Source organism: Phyllostomus discolor, chromosome 7, assembly GCF_004126475.2.
Source record: "Phyllostomus discolor isolate MPI-MPIP mPhyDis1 chromosome 7, mPhyDis1.pri.v3, whole genome shotgun sequence".
Classification (NCBI taxonomy): domain Eukaryota; kingdom Metazoa; phylum Chordata; class Mammalia; order Chiroptera; family Phyllostomidae; genus Phyllostomus; species Phyllostomus discolor.
In genome coordinates, this window is record NC_040909.2 from 26119360 (window position 1) to 26138342 (window position 18983).

Sequence of the window (18983 nt, forward strand, 5' to 3'; positions counted from 1 at the left end):
TGGTTCATTTAAACAGAGGGATAGAGACTAATCTTTTCTTCTTTTTTAATCCTTGCCTGAGGATATGTTTTATTATTTTAGAGAGAGAGGAAGTGGGGGGAAAGAGAAAGATGTGAGAGAGGAACATTGGTCAGTTGCCTCCTGTCTGCACCCCAGCTGGAATTCAAACCCACAACCCAGGTCTGTGCTCTGATCGGTAATTGAACCCATGGCCTTTCAGTGCACATGGTGACGTTCCAACCAAATGAGCAACCCAGCCAGGGCTGTTTCTTATTGTTAAGCTAATTTGAATTTGGCATCCAGAGTTTGATCCTAAATGGAACTAAGATTTAGAGAAGACACATTATCTTGATTGGCATCAGGAGGAATATGAAAAGATACTGAGTTTTAATATCACAGAAAATTATCTTTTTTGCATTGTACATACATTGGTTTCTGTTTTACCTGGAGCTTAGAGTAGTGTGGGATCTAACTTGGTATCAACTGTTTAGTGAAAAATGAGCATGACTGGGAGAAAATAATGTTGTATACTATTACATGATAAAGAATCATTTTACAAGTAAAGATATGTTTTATTAGGGCAACTTGATAAAATTTAATTTACCGTGAAAGACAGAGGAACGTATTTATATTGTGTCAGTAGTTTTGGATCGTTGTCTGTTTAAAGGTTTATAAAGTTAAGAGAATTCATGAAAGAGTGAGTAACGGTCAGGTAAATTATGCTCATAGTGGCCTTTAAATGGATGTATCATGATGTAAGAACACTTAGACCGTGAGTTCAGATTCTGGGTTCAAATTCTAGCTTTATCATCTGTTAGCCATGTGTTAGATTATATCTTGGGCAATTTGGACAACAAATTGTTGTTTCTCTCTCTTTCAAATCAATACATTTTTTCAAAATAAATTAAAAAAAAAGTTGCGTCTGAAAATATAGTAAACATTTTCTGTCCTGAATGCTGCTTTGGTACCAGTGTATTTTTAGATTTACTGGTGTCACTGAGCAGGGTTATATATACACTTGTATTTCATTTTTGAGATAATTATTACTGTATCAGACCCTTTGACATACTTACAAGATTCTTTACTAATATACAATATACTTTATTTAACCAAAGGTTAACTTTTGTAATAAAATTTTCCTTATGGACCACTGATCTTCCTTAAATAGTCTTATATCTTTATATATATATGTGTGTGTGTGTGTGTGTGTGTGTGCGCGCGCACACACACAAGACTTAATTTTTAGTCATAAGATTAAAATCTGTATCAAGGAAAATCAAATTTGCTAGAGGCATTTTATGTACAGTTAAAACTTTTTTGGTTAATCATCCCGCATTCTGTTCAAAGGGAACCTTGATAGTAGCTGTTCAGAAGAATATCTGAAAGTTTAATATTAGGTTGAGCACAATTTTGTTGGATTAAATTGAGTAATATATATGTTTAACAAATAATTTAAAAATTATGCATCTGAAGAATGGAAAGTGGTTCTTGGTGGTAGACATGTTTTAGAAAGATTGAGGGAACATTTATTTCTCTGCCCTATCAGAACCTTTGCAGGGAGAGTCTGCTTGGGAATCCCCATTATAAGAAGCTTCTCAGGTGATTTTTATGCACACTAAAGTTTTAGAACCACTGCTGAATTCTCTACTGGCAGCTTTTAGGATATTGTCTCCTGCTGGTTCTTCTATTAGAAGCTACTTCTCCTTACTAGGGGAAGAAGAGGGGTGGGAGGGGCCTGAATTAAAAATAGTTATACCTGATGACCTGCCATGTCCTATACTGCGAAATTTCCAAGGTCTTAGTTTCTGCTCTAAGTTCTCTTTCAACTGGTACTCCTTGGCGAAAGAAAAAACATGTCACATTAATGGTGATACACAACCCAAGTGGACTGTGACAGAGGTTTCAAATGTTTCCTAAAACTTCAGTACTTCCTTACAAGGGAAAAATTGCATATAAGGAAATGTCAGAATTTAAGTGGTCTTCTGGGGCCAGGATTGAAACTGAGGTTGATTTACTTTCAAGCTTAGCCTCAACAATGTATGAGCTACCTTCCTACTTAGTGGAAAGAACATGGGTTGTGGGTTTGGGTAACCTTGGGTTGGAAATATGCCTCTATCACTTACTGGCCAAGCCTCAGTGTCCTCATCTGAAAAGCAGGTATGATAACTGTTAAATCTCTAAGGTTATTGTGAGGATGAATGTCCCGAAGCCCATATTTGGAGTGCTTCAGCATATTTCTATAGTTTTATTCCAGAGTGGGCATTCCAATAAATGATGGGTCTTACTCAGCAACTTAAGATGAGGCAAATAATGCCTTATGTAGTTAACCAATTATAGGCTAAATGGCTTTGTCAGATTATGAAATATATATTTACCTGTTCTCATGTGGTATGATAGCTAGAAACAAGAAAGATACAGAGAGTGCATTGGGAGTTCCCTATTTTTACACCTCATATCCTGGTAAATTCTGAATGTGATTCTAGCCCAGAGCATTCTTTTTTTTCTTAATTGTTGTTCAGTTACAGTTGTCCCCATCCCCCCACCCCATTTCTCTCCCCTGCTCCATCTAACCCCTGCTCACAAAGACAATCCGCACCTCATTGTCCTTGTCCATGGGTCCTTTGTACATATTCCTTGACTTAACCTTTCCCCTTCTTTCCCACATTTTCCCCCTCTTCCCTCCCTTCTATTCACTTTCAGTCTGTTCTTTATTTCCATGTCTCTGGTTTTGCTCACTTGTTTATTTTGTTGATTAGTTTCCACTTATATAGGTGAGATTATATGGTATTTATCTTTCACTGCCTGGCTTATTTCACTTAGTTTATACTCTCCAGTTTCATCCATGCTGCCACAAAGGTTAGGAGTTAATTCTTTGTTTCGGCTGTGTAGTATCCCATGGTGTAAATGTCCCACAGGTTTTTGATCCATTCATTTACTTATGGGCACTTTGGCTGTTTCCAGCACTTAGCTATTGTGAATAACACTGCTATGAACATAGGGATGCAAAGGTCCTATTAAATTGGTGATTCAGGACTCTTAGGGTATAATCTCAGAAGTGGAATTGCCAGGTCAAAAGGCAGTTCCATTTTTAGTTTTTTGAGGAAATTCCATACTGTTTTCCACAGTGGCTGCACCAGTCTGCATTCTCTCCAACTGTGTACTAGGGTTCCCTTTCCTCCACAACTTTGCCAGCACTTGTTTGTTGATTTATTAGTGATGGCCACTCTGACCTGTGTGAAGTGGTATCTCATTGTGATTTTAGTTTGCATCTCTTTGATGGCTAGTAATGTTGAGCATTTTCTCATGTATCTATGGGCCATCTGCATGTCCTCCTTGGAGAAGTGTCTGTTCAGGTCCTTTGCCCAGTTTTTAATTGGATTTTTTGTCTTCCTGCTGTGGAATCATATGAGTTCTTCATATATTTTGGAGATCAGACCCTTGTCCAAGGTATCATTGGCAAATATGTTCCCCCATATGGTTGGTTCCCTTTTCATTTTGATGATGGTTTCTTTAGCCGTGCAGAAGCTCTTTAATTTGATGTAGTCCCATTTGTTTATTCTTTCCTTTATACCCCTTGCCCTAGTGGATATATCAGTGAGAATATTGCAGAGCATTTTTAAAGCTCCAGATTCTTCTTACAACTCCAGATGCTGACATTGAAATGCCTACAGGACATCTTCAACAGGTCACCACTTAAGAAGTTCAAATCTAAGCTGGCCTTAGTTTCCAAACACTGATGTTCTTTGAGGGCTTGTGCATCAGTGAATGAAATTCCTATCCATCTGCATCCTCCACAAAATCTGATTTTTTACCAAATTCCACTGATTGCTACATTATAAATCTCTTTCTCCCTTCTCTTCATCTTCATTCATCACTATCACCTTAATCTAAGTTATAGTTATTGCACCTCTAACTCCTCCCTGCATCTCTCTTGTTCCTGTCTATAATTCAACCTAATTTGATAGTTCTTTAGTGTAAAATTTACTGCCAAACCTTATTTAACATTCTCTAGTAATTTTGCCTTATCTTTCCCATTTGACCTTTTCTTCCCCATTTTATTTCATATGTGTTTCCTCTCTAGCAGTGACTGGCCTCTCTGCTTCTCTTTTTTTGAATTGGAATGTGCTTATCATATAACTGCTTTTAGACCTTTGCGCTATATTTTTAATAGCATTTATCTCTCTTTGCAGTTATGTATTTGCATGGTTATTGGGCTCTACTATCTGTTTTCCGAAATAAAATGTAAGTTCTAGGCGGAGATAATTTCAGTGTCTTCAAACAGCCCTGACAACAGAAGAGAAATATTAAAGTACATAACATTGAATACTGAAGTACATAACTAGGCAATGAAATACAGAGTGATTAATTCTAAAGTGAGGTAAAGTACAGATGGAGTCACAGTGTTGGCATTTTAAGCATTGTTACTTGGGAATACTTTAGTTACTGTAGCATAGGCTTGATCAGCCTCTAATTTTACTTTTTCTGTTCACTAAATGATAGTAATATTTTGAGTTTTGAATTTCCTAGTTCAGATTAAGAGCTTCCAGAAGTTGATTGTACTTGAATGAGCTTTAGAATAAAAACTTTCCCCTTTCTCACATTTGTATAACATTTGAAGTTTACAATTAAAAACAATTTCTGGTTACATACTTCTCGATGTTTACTATGTAGAATATGTTAGTTGCCTGAGACATAAAAATTTTAAAGCACTACCAAAACTTACAAAGATAAGAAATTATAGATGTTTTAATAGGTTTCTCAGCTTATAAAAGTTAGAGGAATTAAGATTAATATAATATTGGAATTACGATTTTATGGGTATTTTTGGTATTTAGACCTTAATTTACTGCATGATTTGTTGGCAGATTCAAATATCCTTATGAAAGCCCTTAAGATTTTAGTATTTTCTTGAAAATTGGTTTAGTTCTTTGTTTACACTTAAAAATTAGTGCTTCAGTAAGATTTGGTTTCCATCTATCCTGAATTCTCCCTAGGAGCATACAACTTCAAAAGAGTCACAGTCAGCAGAAAAAAGAAGTGGTCTGAACATTTATGTGTTAAATATGCATGTTAATTAAGAAAAAAATTAGAAAAATATGAAAACAGATGTTACATAAATTATTGCAGTCCCAGGGCAGCAGTAACTTATACACTGACAATAATTTTTATATGTGCATGTGTATGTCTATTTCTAGATTTCTCAGTATTTATGCAGTTCCACAGAGAATAACTAGAAAAAAGAACTGGTATATCCTTTCAGTGAGACTGGTAAACATTCCTTTCGCATATGGATTGCTGAGGAGGTCTGGTTGTTTTGTACAGTCTCACTGTGCAGATAGTATTGCCGTCTCCTCATCTTGCCTGTAGCCTTTTTCTCTTCCCTTCTTGCTCTGTCTGATGGTATGTCAGTGAGATCTTTTTGTGGGCTTATCCTGTCAGACAAGAAAATAAATTACAGTCCTAGCAGTGTACTGGAAATTGTAAATTGACCTTGGTATAAAGTGTGTGTTTAGAAACAGAACAAATTACAACCACTCAGGACACTGATTGTAGGGTCAATTTTTTTTTTTTTTTGTTACTGTCACAGCCTCTGAAGAAATAGCCATTGTTCTGTGAATAGTATTGACACATTAGTATGGCGATATATAGTGTGTTAACATAAATACTTATTCATCAAATACATATGTGTTGGAATATTTCAAAGATATTTGAATGTCTTTCACTTTCAAAGAGAAAGAAAATGGTCTGTATTTTTACAAGGGAAAGATGAGAAATGGAGACATGCTTTATTTTAGTGGTTGAGCAACTTTATTTCAACCATCTAGGAAAACTAAGTGACTATACTGACCTAGGAGCTGCTGACAATATTTAGGTATATTCCATATGCATATTACACAATTTAGAAATTTGTTGTTTATAACTTTTTCAGATAAAATTAAAAGTTAAAATAAAGAAATGCTACATTAGAATGTCATAAATCATTCTTTTAAACAAATGAAACATGAATTATATGTAATACATAGCATAAAACATTTTTTAGAAATCTGTCTAGAGATTAATCCTACATTTATTTCTATTGTTCAGGAATCCTACTTTGCTCTTGAGTAGTATATGATGCTAAAATGTATTTTAAGTAATTAATTTTTTTAAATCTCAGTGGATTTCAGTTACTTCTGTCATCCTAATGTTTTTCATTTCTGTTACCAATTTATGTTTCACATTATATTGCCTAATTACTATTGACCTTTTGTATTTATGCTGAGCTACTGATAAGTTCTAACAGGTTATTGGGAGTAAAGTAAACTCATATAGAATGAAATCTAGAGGAGAGCGATAATTATATGTTTAGCAATTTATTAATATTAAGAAGTTTTGTACTTATATAGAAAACAAACAAACAAGCAAAATGTAACCAAAAACACTGAAATTGAGAACAGGCTGACAGTGACCCGAGGCGAGAGGGGAGGGAATTTCAGGGGAAGGGGGAAAGGGTTTGGAGGAACTAGTATAAAGGACACATGGAGACTTCCGGCAAGATGGAGGAATAGGTGGACTCACCATACCTCCTCGCACAACCAAGATTGGAACAACAATAATTTTCAACAATAATTTACAGTCAGAATAACGCCCAGATCCGGCAGAGGATTTATCTGAATGGAAGTCGGGCAGCCAAGAAGTTGAAGTAGACGCGTTCATCCGGTCTCGTAGGAGAAGACGCACCGGGCGGGCGTGGGGCTGGCGTGGGTCGGCGGCGCGAGGAGGTCGGGGAAAGTTTGGCGTGACATCAGCTCGACAGCCATCTGGGGCACAAGAACGCAGCGGTGATCCCTGAGTACGCAAGCTGTGGCTGGCAGACCCAGAGGGGTAGTGATTGTGGACCAGGGCAGAACTCACAGCCCGGAAGCCCAGACAAGGGTCTGAGTCCAGGAGAACGGAACTATCGCCATTGTTTTCTCCTGCCCCGCCCCCTCTCCCACTCCCGCCCCGCCCCCACATATAACTCACAGTCTAGTGACTGGGGTGCCCAGCCCCGGTGAACACCTAAGGCTCCACCCCCCACAGTAACAAGAACAACCAGACCAGAAAAAAAAAAAAAAGGAGAGACGGGGGAAAAATATGTTTTCGACAGAGCAGATCAGACCCCCAGGACTCATCCTTTTGAGCGACCAAGAAATAGCCAATCTATCAGATGCGCAGTTCAAAACACTGGTGATCAGAAAGCCCACGGAATTGGTTGATTTTAGGCGCAATTTAGATGAAAGGATGCAGGTTACCATAAAAGAGATGCAGGAAGATACTCGGAGGACAGCCAATAGTGAAAGGAAGGAATCTGAGTCTCAAAACAATACAGTGGACCAGAAGGAAGATAGAATCAACCAAGCAGGAAAGCATGATGAAATAAGAATTCAAAAAATCGAGGAAAAGATTAAGAGCATCCAAGACACCTTTAAACGTTCCAATATCCGAATTATAGGGGTACCAGAATCGGAAGGGGAAAAGCAACAAATTGAGCATGTATTTGAACAAATAATAAAGGAAAACTTCCCCAACAGGCAAAGGGAACAGTCTTCCAAGAAATCTAAGAAGCTCAGAGAGCCCCAAAGAAGTTGGACCCAAGAAGAAACACACCAAGGCACATCATCATTACATTAGCCAAGGTAAAAACGAAGGAGAGAATCCTAGAAGCAGCAAGAGATAAGGGGACAGTCACCTACAAAGGAGTTCCCATCAGACTGTCAGTTGATTTCTCCAAAGAGACCTTACAGGCAAGAAGGGGCTGGAGAGAAATATTCCAAGTCATGAAAGACAAGGACCTACATCCCAGATTGCTCTATCCAGCAAAGCTCTCATTTAGAATGGAAGGGCAGAAAAAATACTTCTCAGATAAGGTCAAGTTAAAGGAGTTCATCATCACCAAGCCCTTATTTTATGAAATGCTAAAGGGACTTATCTAAGAAAAGAAGATAAAGAAAAGACATGTATAGTAAAAGGACAGCAAACTCACAACTATTAACAACCACACCTAAAGCAAATCCAAAAGAAACTAAGTAAACAATCAGAACAGGAACAGAACCACAGAAGTGGAGGGCACATGGAGGGTTAGCAGCAGGGGGGTGGGAGGAGGAGAGAGGGGGAAAAGGTATAGAGAATAAGTAGCATAGAATGTAGGTTGAAAATAGATAGGGGGAGGGCAAGAATAGTACGGGAAATGTAGAAGCTAAAGAACTCATAAGTATGACACATGGACATGAACTAAAGGGGGGAAATGTGGGTGGGAGGGGGGTACAGGGTGGAGGGGAGAGAAGGGGGGAAATGGGACAACTGTAATAGCATAATCAATAAAATATATTTAAAAAAAGGACACATGGACAATAACAAGGGGTTGTGGAGACGGGAGGGGGCTGGGGAGGGTTGGGGGGTGGGCTGGAATGGGAATGAAAGGCAGAAAACTGTACTTGAACAACAATTAAAAAAAGTTTTATACTTAAATTGATAGCTATTTTAAGAAATTCAGTTGTGATTCTTGCAGAGTTTATGTAAAGATGTATCTGTGTCAAATATGATTTGTGAAAGTATATTATTAAAGGTGATATTTATGCAAAAAGTATATGGAAATTAATTTTTAATTCACAGACAATATTGCCACACTGATATGTTTGTATATTTTAATTTTATATCTTACTAATGGTTTGGAATAAGCTTTCAGTGGAATTTTTTTCACATTTCTGTTCAGATGTCAAATTTGTATTTTATGTGATTTTTAATACTTAATATTTTATTATATATTAGAATAGTGTTTGTTATGTGAACACTTTATTTTATTGCAATGAAAAGAAGTTGTATGATTTGTTTTATATTGAGGTATTTTGAATTTTTTTGGTAATATAATGCCTTTTATTTTACATATTAATAAATGACTCTCTTTCTTCCTGGAATTAAAATAGATAATGGAAAGAGTGATTAATGAGTAGACTAACATTTGTCCTCTAAGAACTTAAAATAATATGAAAAATATTTTCAGCCTGTCTTTTCCATTTTTGCTTTGTTTTAGGGTTTCTTCTGGAATAGGAATATTTGAAACTATTTTATTTGTTTATCTTTCTAGGTATTTGCTGATTTTTCCAGCAGCTTAATTGAAGGGTATTTTGCTGATCTTTATTTCTTGATTCTTCTTTACGTCCTGTTTGCTACCAAGACTCGTATTTGGAGAACTTTGTTGTACTGATCCTTGAAGTCACCTTTGACCCACGACAAGAGCATGCATATTCAAGAGTCAGTTAGATTTGTGGATCAATAAAGTTCTTCTAAAAGGTAAGCATATATTTATTCAAAATGTACCTTTATCAACAGCAGTCTTCATCTGTTCAGGCTTTATAACAAAAACAGACTTGGTGTCTTACAAACAACAGAAATTTTTCTGTTCTGGAGGCTGGGAAGTCCAAAATCACGGGGCCAAGAGATTCTTTGTCTGGTGAGGACTTCTTGGTTCATAGACCGGGAGGGAATGAGAGAGCTCCCTGGTGTCTCTTCTTATAATGGCATTAATCTCATTCATAGGACTGTACCCTCATGACCTAATCACTTTCCAGTAGCATCACTCCTAATATCATCATATTGGGAATTCAGATTTCAGCATATGAATTTTGGTACATAAACATTCATTTCATAACAGTACCCTTGTGTTCTATAAACTCATGTCCAGAAAAAAAATGTGTATGTGTGTATACATATGTGTGTGTTTATACACTTCTACTGGTTTTAGATTGTAGATTCCCTCATGGAATGATATTGACCTCTATCACAGTTACTTCAAGTTACCAGATCTGTTTCTCTCCATCTCATTTCTATTCACTAGCTTCCAGTCTCTTCCTTCATTGTTTCTCTTGTCTGAGTTTCCAGGGGGGCATTAAAAGTTTCTTCCACTTCCCTTATAGCACTTTCCTTAGGGAATGTTTTTTGTGTCTTTCTTTTTCCCTTTTCTTTCTCCCCTCCCTCCTCTCTTCTTCCCTCCCTCTCCACATTCATTAAATTTGTTACAGGAGAAGCAAAATTAGAATGATCGAACTTAGAGTTGAAGTTATCTCAGCTAGCATTTACACTTTTTTTTCCTTTTTTTTACCACAACCTATAGTAAGAAATAAAATTTACATTTCTGAGCCATTTCTCACAGGTACAAATGTACAAATGAAACTGAAACAAAAGTTGCAACAATTTTTACCCTGACTACCTGGAATGTATGCTGGGCTCTATTCTGTTCTCTTTTTTTGTGTTTTATTTAATACGTGCTGGTGCTTATAACTGTCTAATAATGGATCACTTTTGTAATTTGAAAAACCATGCTTTGGATCACTAGTACATTTGTTCACCACTGACTTGTTAGAAAGGTAAATGTATTCAGGCCATTTGTTTTCTGTCTCTGTCAAGCTGCTTTTAATTCTCTCTCCTCTGTGTTTCTCATCTTTCTCCATTCAGTACAATCTGTGAAATGATTTGGTGAAAGAACTGGGTAACTGTTGGGAAACACCAGCCCTTGGTTCTTCTATAGTAAGAACACAGGTACAAATAGAACTCAAAATTTGAATGGAAGATAGTCTTTGATTGAGTCATCCCTTATAGCAGAGTATATATTCTTTATTCCCTTCCTGTTTGTTTCATCTATGTAAATTGTGTGCTGATATCCTTAAATCATTCTTGATTTAAAACATTTTCAACTTTTTCAGTCCTCTATAACAGCCTAGAATAACCCAAATACTTTCCCAAAGTGGTATCTTCTAGCACCCATTCTCATTTTATTTAGCATTTTTATCCTTTTAATAAATTGCAGGCATTTTTCTGATTCTATAAGTAATACGTTCTTAGAAAATTTGGTGTATATATAGAAAATTTTAAAAAAGATAAAAAATACCCCTACTCCAAGGCAGCAAAAGTGTTTCTAAGAGGGAAGTTCATGGTGATATACTCCTACATTAAGAAAAAAGAGCTCAAATAGCCTAATTTTATACCGCAAAGAACTAAAAATAAAAAAGAACAAGCTAAACACAAAGTTAGTAGAAGAAAGGAAATCAAGAGCACAGAAATAAATGAAATAGAAACTAAAATGACAAGAAAAACTGTCAATGAAACTATAAGCTGGTTATTTTTAAAATGGGAAACAAAATACGCAAACCTTTAGCTGGGCATACTAAGAAAAAAAAAAGACAGGACTCAAATAGGAATGAAAGAGGAGACAATGCTACTAATACCACAGAAATACAAAGGATTATAACAGAATACGGTGAACAATTATATACCAACAAATTGGACAACCTAGAAGAAATGGATAAATTTCTAGGAACACACAACTTACCAAGACTGAATCATGAAGAAATAGATAATCTGAACAGACCAATTACTAGAAGGACATTGAATCAGTAATTAAAAATCTCCCAATGAAGAAAAGTACAGGACTACATAGTTTTTACTGGTGGGTTCTAGCAAACATTTAAAGTAGAATTAATGCCAGTTCTTCTCAAACTCTACCAAAATATAGAAGAGGAGGGAACACTTCCAAAACCATTTTCTAAAGCCAGTGTTACCCTGATACCAAAACCAGATAAGGGCACTACAAGAAGAAAAAAATTACAGGCCAGTGTCCCTGATGAACACACATGTAAAAATCCTCAACACACTGAAATGAACTGAATTTACCAATACACTGAAAGGATCACACCCTGTGATCAAGTGGGATTTATTCCAGAGATAGAAGGATGCTTCAATATCCACAGTCAGTGTAATAGACCACATTAGTAAAATGAAGGGTAAAAATCACATGATCATCTCAATAGATGTTGACAAAAAATAAATCATTCATGATAAAAACACTCAACAAAATGGGTATAGAGGGAATACACTCTAACATAATAAAGGCCATTTATGACAAGTGCACAGCTAACATCATACTCAATGGCGAAAAGCTGAAAGCTTTTCCTTTCAGATCATGAATAAGACAAGAATGCCCAAACTCACCACTCTTTTTTTCCCTCAAGGACCCAACTGTCCTTTACTTGGGCTATTTATCAGGGTGTTTTCTGCAGTGAGCAGCCGTGAAGAACAAGGCAACGTCCCCCATGTACAAAGAACCAATCTTGCCACTTTTATTTAGTTAGTTAGTTTTTTTAAAATTTTTTCTTCAATTTTGCCACTTTTAATTGACACAGTACTAGAAGTTCTAGCCAGAGAAATCAGGCAAGTAAAGGAAGTAAAAGGCATCCAAATCGGAAATGAAGTAAAATTGTCTTTATGCAGAGGTATGATATTGTATATAGAAAACCCTAAAGACTGCACCCCAAAATGGTTGGAGCTAGTAAATTCATTCAGCAAATTTGCAGGACACAAAATCAATATGTAAAAATCAGCTGCACTTCTACACACTGAAGATGAACCATCAGAAAGAGAAAATAAGAAAATAGTCCCATTTACAATTGCATCAAAAAGAATAAAATACATTGGAATAAATGTACCCAAGGAAGTGAAAAATCTGTACACTGCAAATTATAAAACACTGATGAGAGGAATTGAAGTACACAAATAAATGGATATTCTTTGCTTGTGGACTGGAAGAATTAATATTGCTAAAACGTCCATACGAAATGTCCACCCCAAGCTATCTGTAAACTCAGTGAAATCTCTATCGAAAGTACAATGGCATTTCTCACAAAAATAGAAAAAATAATCCTAAAATTTGTATGGAACCACAAAATACCTTAAAATAGCCAAAGTAGTCTTGAGACAGAAGAATGACACTAGAGGCTTCATACTTCCCAACTTCAAACTACAAGGCCCAACACAAATAATGCCTCTTTTTTTAATTACAAAATATTTTATTACAAAATTATAGCATGTAATTCTGTAATTTAACACTATCACACTCAAGCACACCATATGATCTTTTAGATGAAATGCTCAAATTAAAACTATGAATTGGCTGACTTCCGGCCAAGATGGAGGCATAGGTGGATGCACTGTGCCTCCACACACAACCAAGATAGGGACAACAACAATTTAGAAACAGAGTAACATCCAGAACTGACAGAAAATTGATCTGAATGGATGTCGGACATAGACCCATTCATCAAGACCAGTAGGAGGAGTGGGTTTCGGCACGGAGAGCAGAGAGAGTTGGGACCTGGCATGTGAGGCATCGGGGGCACGTAAGGCATCTGGGGTGCACAAGACCGCAGTGGGTGGACCCTGAGTGCTCAAGCGGCAGCTGACAGATCCCAGCTGAGGGGTGGCAACTGGCAGACCCAGTGAGGCAGCCATTGTAAAGCAAGGCAGTGGGCGCAACCCAAGATCCCAGTGCTGGGAAATAGAGCCTCGGGACACTGATTGAGGACCCCTGTAGGAGTTGAGGTGCCCTGAGAGACACCCAGCCTCACAGGAGAGGTCCTTGGAGGGTCCCACGGCATGCACAAGCCCACCCACACAGGAATTGGCACTAGAGGGGCCCAGTGTGCTTGGGGGAAGCGGCAGAAGGGACTGAGGTGCCATGGAGAACAGAGCAGGCGCCCTTGTTCCCTCTTGACCCCGCCCCCACATACAACATCACAGCCCAGCAAATGGGGTGCCCCACCCTGGTAAACACCTAAGGCTCTACCCCTTACTGTAACAGGTGCGACCAGACCAAAAAAAGAGAGAGATGGCTCAAACAAAAGAATAAATTGAAGCCCCAGAACCCATCCTTTTAAGTGACCCAGAGATAGCCAACCTATCAGATGCACAGTTCAAAACACTGGTGATCAGGAAGCTCACAGAATTGGTTGATTTTGGTCACAAATTAGGTGAACAAATGCAGGCTACAATAAGAGAAATGAAGGAAAATGCACAGGGAACCAATAGTGATGGGAAGGAAACTGGGAATCAAAACAATAGAGTGGGCCAGAAGGAAGAAAGAAACAATCAAACAGAAAAGAATGGAGAAATAAGAATTCAAAAAAATGAGGAGAAGCTTAGGAACTCCAGGGCATCTTTAAACATTCCAATATCCGAATTATAGGGGCACCAGAAGGAGAAGAGGAAGAGCAACAAGTGGAAAACTTATTTGAACAAATAATAAAGGGGAACTATCCTAATCTGGCAAAGGAAATGGACTCCCAGGAAGTCCAGGAAGCTCAGAGAGTCCCAAAGAAGTTGGACCCAAGAAGGAACACACCAAGGTGTATCATAATTACATTAGCCAAGGTGAAAATGTAGGAGAGTTCTAGAAGAAGCAAGAGATAAGGAGACAGTTACCTACAAAGGAGTTCCTATCAGACTGTTAGCTGATTTTTCAAAAGAGACCTTACAGGCAAGAAGGGGCTGGAAAGAAGTATTCCAAGTCATGAAAGGCAAGGACCTACATCCCAGATTGCTCTATCCAGCAAAGCTTTCATTTAGAATGGAAGGGCAGATAAAGTGCTTCTCAGATAAGGCCAAGTTAAAGGAGTTCATCATCACTAAGCCCTTATTTTATGAAATGTTAAAGGGATTTATCTAAGAAAAAGAAGATAAAAAACATGTATAGTAAAATGACAGTAAACTCACAATTGTTAACAACCACACCTAAAACAAAACCAAAAGAAACTAAGCAAACAACTAGAACAGGAACAGAACCACAGAAATGGGGGGCACATGGAGGGTTAGCAACGGGGGGAGTAGGAGGAGAGAGGGGGAAAAGGTACAGAGAATAAGTAGCATAGATGGTAGGTAGAAAATAGACAGGGGGAGGGATAGAATAGTATGGGAAATGCAGAAGCTAAAGAACTTATGACACATGGACATGAACTGAAGTGGGGAAATGTGGTTGGGAGAGGGTGTACAGGGTGTAGGGGAGTGAAGGGGGAAAATGGGACAACTGTAATAGCATAATCAATAAAGTATATTTTAAAAAGCTATAAATTATTAGACCCATATTATTACCCTATCAATTACTCTCAAGCAGGTGTTACTTCTGCTAGACCCTGTATATTACAAAGCTATAATAATTTAAGCAGTATGATATTGGCATAAAAGCACATAGACTGATGCTATAGAATGGAGAGCTCAGAAATAAACCCTCACATGTATGGTCAATTAATTGTGACAGAGGAACCAAGAATATATAATGGGGAATGGTAGTTTCTTCATTAAATAGTGTTGGGAAAGTTGGACAGCTACATGCAAGTGAATGAAACTGGACCGCTGTCTCATACCACATGTGAAAATCAACTCCAAAATGCATTAAAGATTAAATTAAGACTGGAAATCATAAAACTTCTAGAAGCAAACAGGGGGTAAGCTACTTGGCGTTTGTCCTGGCAATGATATTTTGAATTTGACATTAAAAGCATGGCAACAAAAGCAAATATAAGCAAGTGGGTCTACATCAAACTAAAAAGCTTCCCCACAGCAAAGGGAACCATCATCAAAATGAAAAGCAGCCTACCAAACAGGAGAAAATATTTGCAAATAATATATCTGATAAGAGGTTATATTTAAAATATAAAGAATACTTCTGTAATTTAGTAGCAGAAAATCCAAATAATCTGATTAAAAAATAAATAGGCAGATTAACTGAATAGATATTTTTCCAAAGAAGACATCGAAATGGCCAACAGATACATGAATAGGCACTCAACCTCACTAATCATTAGGGAAATGAAAATTAAAAGAACACTGAGGTATCTGCTTACTGTCATAATGTCTGTCATCGAAAGTACAAGAGATTGTAAGTGTTGGTAAGCATGGAGAAGAGGGAACATTTGTGCACTATTGGTGGGAATGTAAATTGGTGCAGCTACAATGGAAGAGAGTGTGGAGTTCCTTTAGAAATTAGAAGTACAGATATTCTGTGATTCAGCAATTGGATTACTGCATATATATCCAAAGAAAATGAAAACAGGATATTGAAGAGATATTTGCAATCTCATGTTTATTACAGTATCATTCACAATAAGAAGCTATGGAAACAACCTAAGCATTCGCCAATGAATGAATGGACAATGGAATATTATTCAGACATGAGAAAGAAAGAAATCCTGCCATTCGTAATAACATGGATGGACTTTCATGGCATTAAGTTAAATAAGCCAGTAGAGAAAGATAAATACTGAATGCCTATCACTCAAATGTGGAATCTGTTATAAAAGAGGAAATAAAAATCCTCAAGCTCATAGAAACAGAGAGTAGAAAAATAGTTGCCAGGGGCTGAAGGAACTTGTGAAATAGGACAAGGTAGGTAAATAGTTACAAACTTTCAGCTTTAAGATGAATAAGGTCTGTAAATCTAATGATGACTATAATTCATGACACTATTATATAATTTAAATTTACTAAGAGAGTAGAACATAACTATTATCAAAAAATATTATAAATACAGGGGTGGGCAAAAGTAGGTTTATGGCTGTTCATATGGAAAAAGACATGTGGGTTATGATTATTACAATAGCTTTATTAACTCAAAAGAATGTCACCCACAACTCTAAACCTAATTTTGCCCACCCCTGTATGTGCAGTAATGGATGTTTTAATTAACTAGATGGTTAGAGTCACTTCACAATTTATGCATAAATCATCATGATGTATACATTAAATACATTATAATTTTATTATACTGGGGTCACTTAAACCTCAATATAGCTGAACAAAATAAAAAAAATATGTGTAAAAAGAAATGAAAAAAGATTCCTAATCTTGTCAAGTAGAAATGAACTGGTGTGACATTAAGAAAATAATCTATTTAAAAAAAATTACTTGAATTTAACAGAGGGGAAAAAAAATGAAATGAAGCTTTAACTATTAGTGACCCTCAGATAAATGTTTTTCAAAACCATAACTGTTAGTTCCAAAGAGCCTTTTAATGTTAAAAGAAGATTATAGAAATCTTTAAGTATTCTGGAAATAAAAAAAAAAAATAGGAAAAGGCTGATCTAAAAGCAGAATACCCTTTTATTTTAAAATAATTTAGAAGAATTACAATATGCCGAGTTGAGCATCAGTGTTAAGGTAGCAGGGGCAGAATCAGGGGGACCATGTAGAAGGTTAGAGGTGAGGGATAGTTGTGGTTTGAACAACAAGATTATAAAAGGAATACAGTGAGGGGACAAGGTCAGGAGTTTGATTGGGACTTGCTAGTTGGAGATGTTTATTAGACATTCAGTCGGAAAGGTTGAGGCAGATATACTGATTCAGAGTTCAGGGGAGAGGTCTGGGGTGAAGGAAAAACTGTGGAATTCGTCAATTATGAACATTGTTTTTAAAGGGGTAAAATTGATGTGATCCAGTAAATATGGCTGCAGACAATTGAAAGTCCTAGCTTTGGGGCACTTTATGGGGTTAGGAGAAGAGAAGTTAGTGGAGGAAAGAAAAACCATTGAAGTAGGAGGAAAATTCCTGGCTTTCAGAATATCTGAAAGCTCATGAAGCTGAAGTGACATAAATGTTTTAAGGAAGGGGAGTGAGCACCTGACAAATGTTGCTGAAAGCACAGTTGTAGATGATGTGTGAATGACTCAATTTTACCATTTGGAGGTCATTGGTCACTTGGAGAAGAGTAGCTTCAGTAGGAGGCTTGTCTCTGGAGTGTGTTAAAGGGAAAGTGGGAGGAGAAACACACCTGGCAGTTTAAGAGGGGTTCTTGGATTAAAAAAATCCAAGACAGGATTTTTTTTAAAAGAAGATAATCAGCATACACTAGTATTGGTAATGTTCCAATAAAGAAGAATAAATTGATGATAGAAGAAAGAATGGGGAATTGCAGAAGCAATGTGCACAAGTGGAGAGACTGGTTTTAGATGGGAGCATGGATGGTTTATCCTTAACAATAGGAAGGAAGGCAGAGTATATAGGCACAGATCCATCTTTAAAATCTTTGGTCTACTTCCAGGACATACGACATGCAAGAAGCATCATAACTAGCTGCTTCCCACTTCTTTAGGCTTGTCCTGTTCTGATTTCCCCTTTGTGGTTTTTGTTTTAGCAATGTAAATAAATGAATGGTGGGTTCCAGTATAGGAATTTTGTGTTTTTAAACAAATTCTGTTAGCGAAATTAATACAAACAATAGGCATTTATGAATAATATTCCTCTTGAAGTTTTTGAGAAATCTCAAGTGTGTAAACAATAGAGTGTTTTAGAGAACCTCCAAGCTACATTAACATCAGAAGCAGAGCCATCAACTCCTTTCGCTGTGCTCCAGTACTGTAGAGCTTAATTTAGGAAGGATAATGGGTAGGTTAACAGATAAGATAAAAAAACCTGATCATCCTTGTGCTTCCTCATTACCTCCAGTGCATCATCTCCTCAGTTTAAATAACTAATATTTATTCTTTATATGGTCTACCATTCCTTAAAACCTGGCGCAAGTTCCTTGGTCATTGAGCTGGAAGACGTTTTGAGTAACACCTTCTGTACCTCCATATATTCACTGGTCCACCTTGGACACATTTACTGAGGGTCAGTTTATTTGGCATACTGTCAATTTACCTAGTACTCTGTCTTTAGGTGTGCCTACTGTTGTTAGTAATAGTAAGAAATAAGATGACTTGTGCCTCTTTTAATTTTATTTTAATTCCCTCTAAATTTAGGCTCTAATTTATTGCACTCCCCTTTAAGCAAGAATAAAAGCTATCTCTCGCTTCCAAATTCTTATCCGAGGATATGTTTACTGATTTTAGAGAGAGATTATGGTGGGTGGGTAGGGGAGAGAGAGAGACATCAATGTGAGAAGCATTGATTAGTTCCTTCCTGTACGTACCCCAACTGGGGATCAGACTCACAACCTTTTGGTGCACTGGAAGATGCTCCAACCAAAGCTACCCAGCCAGGATATCTCTCAGTGTCTTTTGATATCTACCCACAATATGTCATGGTCTAATATGTGGACTGTGTCTATTATTTGTGGCGAGGCTGGCTAGTTTTTAATGGACTAACTCTGAGAAGGGTCTTCAGTAAATTCTCCTTTTCATAGGTGAGTTAGTTCACGTGTC

At 37.0% G+C, this 18983-nt stretch overlaps 1 protein-coding gene across 1 annotated transcript in view; it reads left to right on the forward strand.

Annotated features, from left to right (window-relative positions):
* Positions 1-18983, forward strand: part of TBC1D5 (TBC1 domain family member 5) — a 482939-nt gene that overhangs the window by 105648 nt on the left and 358308 nt on the right. The window contains exon 3 of the mRNA XM_028518682.2: positions 9107-9312. The gene's annotated coding sequence lies outside the window, so the exon portion shown is untranslated. The remainder of the gene's footprint in view (positions 1-9106; positions 9313-18983) is intronic.